Genomic DNA, 4986 nt, shown 5'->3' on the forward strand with positions numbered 1-4986 from the left:
ATATATATATATATATATATATATATATATATATATATATACACTGCTTGACTGTGTTAGTATCCAAATTAAATGAACTATTAAGGACTATAAAATTGTTTTATTTTTTCTTGAAGTCCACATCTCGTAGTTAAAGAAACACCAATCAACAACAATAAAATTCATTGTCTACTCTATTTCTAATAACGCTTGAATGACTTGAAAGCGCAATAAAGAATGTGCTATGCAAATCTCTGGATGTGTATTTATGCGATTGTATATTTTTGTGAAAGTGCGGAGGAGGTTATTGTGCAGAGATTACATTTGCAAGCATTGAAGACTAAATTGAGGAAAAAGATAGAAATACACAGCAAGTCATTAACAGTAACTTTTCTTAATGAATTCAAGTCGCATACACTCTATACAAACACCATACACACAAAACAGTCATGTTTTATTTCTATTATACATGATTACACATTCAATTATACAGTATTTTCTATACGTGTATATATACAGAGAGGAAGGAAAGGGAAATGTTTCCGTCAATACCTGCATGTGTGTTAGGAGCACGGCTCCAGCTGTTTGAATAAACAGCTGGAGCCTCCCTCCTCTTGGACAGAAATGGAAAGGGGGATTTACCAGTCAGTCTCGTCCTCCACACAAAAGCAGAGGGCTAATCAGCTTCCGCTCTCATCCGAGCTGAATCAGGACTCCATGGGAAATTGGGAATCACACGCTAGCTCTCCAAATGCAGCCCTCATCCCTCCATCTTTCCACCACTCCACACTGCTTGTTGTCCCTCTGTAAAGCAGCTTCATCAGCCTCTGTAGATTTTCAAGCTCTTCCTTCATTCTTCTGTATTTTCTTTGTGTTTAAACATGGTGAAGATTGCAGTTTTGTTTCTTTCAAGCTGATTAGTGAGAAACTTTGCATTTGTGGTTCATAGTAGTTTTAAAGTATGCAAAAGCATTTAAAGATGATGATATTTAGGGATTTACCTTCTGAGACTTAAAGGAGAACAGTGAGACAAAACCGCATACTGTAAAAATGGATTCTTGAAGCACCATGAAATAATCCTCTGGAGAACATCTAAGCATGCTTTTGAAGTTGTCTCAAATATAAAGTAACTGCAGTTTATATTTCAAGTACCTCAAAGTCTTTCTCTTATGATGGAGTTACTGGAAAAATAGTTGACATTTTAATACTTTCGTTCCATTTTGTAGAATTGTTCTTTATGAAAAGGTTCTCTGACGTGTTCTGTCAGTATGGCAATCTGAGGAACACTTTAAGGAGGTTATTTCGTTACTGCATTTATTTGATCAAAAATACAGTAGCATTGAGAAATATTATTACATTTTAAAATAACTGTTTCAGTTATTTTACTTTGAGTGGAAGAATATTACCCAGCCTAAAATGTAGACAGAAATTAAGCTGTGGCAGCTTTCAGTTAATTTACTACTTGTGAACATGTTGAGGTACTATGAAGGGGGAAAAGTTTTTAAAGAATGTCTTGTTTCTGTTTGGTAGTTTTTTCCCCCATCATCTCCATGAAGCAGTTATGGACTGGTAGCTATAGGGATAGTTCACCCAAAAATGAAAATTCTTCATTTACTCACCCTCCACTGGTTCCAAACCTGTATGAGTTTCTTCTTCTGTTGAACACAAAAGAAGATATTTTAAAGAATGTTGGTAACCAAACAGTTGACAGTAGCCATTGACTTGCACAGTATTTTTATGTGTTATTTTTTCCCATACTGTGACCTTAAAAATCTGTGTTTAACAATCTGGCATTTTGTAGACCAGCATGTCTTGGTGGTCATGCCTTAATAAATCAGGGACACATGTTATGGGCTTCTATTAGACATTAGCTTATTTGAATGGCAGCTACTTGGCCTATTCTAACCGGCCAAACCTTGACAAATCCTGGATCTCATTGTTTGCCTATATGGATTCATGTGTAAAATGAAACATGAATCAGAGTGACTCATCTGTGTGATATTATCAGAACATCAAGCTGATTTGAATTCATGCCTCCAGCCAAGATGTTGCAGAGCTTATATTGCATTCTGTTGTATTACAGTCACGTTCACAATCACAGCCATTATTCAAATCTCACAACAAGAATGCATAGCTTGATGTGCACCACAGGCCCTCAATCAAGATTTGTTTTGCTTCAACATTCAGCATGCTTGCTACTGAAGAGTCTAATCGAGTTACACAGAATTTTGCAACATGTCAGACCCTTATCAAAAATTTTTGAGCAACTGTTTTCATGTTGTTCTCCTCACCAAAGCTAACATTTGGTCAAATTAGAGTAATATGTGAAAGGCAGAGGCATTGGAATAAGTTTCCTGCATCGTTGAAAGACATTTACAGTTATTGCTTCATGTTGACCAAACAATTACATAACTTGAATACTGTTGTGCAAACATAAAGATATTTAAAAGAACTTGATAATGTTCGACCATCTTAAAGTTGAAACGGTGCACTGAAGCATATTTAAATATTCTAAAGTCTACTATATTTAGACATTAATACCAAAATTAACGTGCTGTGATGCAAGGTAGTGAACATAAGGCATATGAAACATAATACCGTTTGGGAACAGAACTGAGAGAAAACCAAATAAGTTTTACAAACTACAGATTCACTTTAACAAGCCAGCTAGCGAGTATGATATTCCCACAGCACGCATGCATAGATGAGCCAAATCAACCACGACTCCTAGGCAACAAATTACAGAGAATGAAATGAAATGATGCAAGCAATCTTCACTATCTGATCCTCTCTATAGGCATATTGTCTACTTGGAGAATTTAATTCTTGACACAGTGCAATACTCACTCTTAGATTGCAGTATTATCAAAGACAAGGTGTATAATGCATGCAAACTGCCAGGGAAGGCATGCAGGTTGTTTTCACACTTGGTTCAAGTGCTCAGTCCGTACCCAAGTTCCCCTTCCCGCTGCCCCCACTGGAAAACTGTTGTGCTGCTTTATATTTTTCTTAATAATTTTATTTGCTTAATATATCTGCTTAATATTTTTTGAGGAAACTGTCTTACTTTTTTTTTCAGTAATCTTTGATGAATAGAAAGTTAAAAAGAGCAGCATTTATGTGAAATAGAAATATTTTGTAATGTTATAAATGGTTTTACTGTCACTTTTGGTCAATTTAATTCATCATTGCTGAATAAAAGTATTAGTTTCTTATAGAAGAAGAAGAAAATCTTACCCAAAACTTTTGAATGGTACTGTAAGTGTATAATATATTGGTCATGCTCATTTTTTCTACTTTTAATGTTTAGTTTATCTCTGCTGTCTTCTAGTTCTCACTAAAAAATAATCTTTAATAACACTAATTTGTTACAACTGGTAATTTTTAGTAAAAATCTCCAAATAAATATCAATTTTTCATCTTGTGGTTTATAATGTGATGCCATCATTTAATTTGAGCATTTAAAGGGGACATCGGATGTCCATTTTCCACAAGTTGGTATTATTCTTTAGGGTCTTCATGAACTGTCTGCAACATACTTTGTTTAAAATTCCTCAGTGGTCGTGTAAAACAACACTCTTTTTACCATTTTATCTTTTTATCAAAAACAGCTCTGTTCACAGCGACCCGTTTCGGTGCATGTCTCTTTAAATGATCATAAGCTGCTGCTCACCCGCCCCTCTCTTGGAAGAGGAAAGGTGATTTGCAAATAATCATAAGAAATATAAAGTGTGGGACTTACTTCTGGAGGTGCAGCTGAATCACGAACAGTGGGTATTGATCCATTCTTGAGTTTTAACTTTTTAGCAAAACCTGCCTTGAATTGTCCCTCATTCAGAAACCAGTCTGTAAAATGATTTAAATGCATTTAGGTAGATCGGGGGGTGCATTCTCTTCAAAAACAAAAGTAATCCACTGCGTCTTCAGCGGCTCAGATGTTGGGAGTAAATGAGACTGCTTTGTTCATTTTTACATCCAACAACAAAACACCTCGATCGCTTAGGAGCCATTCTTGCCTACACCTGCTGTGGTGTCGAAACAATGGCGGACTGTTTACAGCTCACTCAGGGCGGGTCTATTCTAAAACTTGTTCTTGTTCTGGCTTGTTCTGAGAAAGTGCTTATGATTAAAAAATGTTTTTTTTATTAAAAGATTTGTATCATTATAGGATGGTTGTGTACACACACTGCCAAGACACATTTAAGTTCAAACACCATGTAAAAGTGAATTTTGCATCCGACGTCCCTTTAAAATTCTTGATTTTTATTTATACAAAACTGTATAGAATAATATCGCCCATTTGTAGGTTATCATTCATTAAATTCAAATAATTACTGGCCTATAGGTATCAGTCAGAAATTTTATATTGATGCATCCGTAATGCCAGCCTGCAGGTCTCATGTTTATACGTAGGTATTAATACGTAACATTTACAAGCACAAAACGTACACTTTTGTATGTTTTTATTAATGCTACAACGTACAATTTAGATGTATTTCACCGTTTAAAACATACAAATCGCTACGTATTTTTAGCTAAAAAACTTAAAAATATTTACGTATCTTTTATATCATCAAGATATTCGTATCAATGCATTTTTATCATTCTATCAATAAGCGATTTAGATTCTTAGACCCCTTAACCTACCCCCAAACCTTAACCTACCCATATAGCGAATATAAAAGGATATAAAACGCAAATGACCGAAATACGCAGGAAAATAACCATTTTAGTAACAATATAGCATTAAAATATTTTTATAGTCGCTAATTCCACTCCTACCTATAAGCCTAAACATTTCTGTACAGTAGAAGAAAAACATGACAGACAGAAATGCAATTTCAATCATTAATCTATTGAAAAAATGTCAAAAGAAGTACCAAAAGTAATCCAAATGACAATGCGTTGCACCCGCAGTCCTCTCTGGCGGAATACAGTAGGTTTGTGTGATCCAGAGCAGAATTTATGTTGTTAATCGCTGAAAATATTATCCAGTTAATTTTCCCG

The sequence above is a fragment of the Sinocyclocheilus grahami genome, unplaced genomic scaffold, assembly GCF_001515645.1.
Source record: "Sinocyclocheilus grahami isolate Dianchi unplaced genomic scaffold, SAMN03320097.WGS_v1.1 scaffold289.1, whole genome shotgun sequence".
NCBI classification, from domain to species: Eukaryota; Metazoa; Chordata; class Actinopteri; order Cypriniformes; family Cyprinidae; genus Sinocyclocheilus; species Sinocyclocheilus grahami.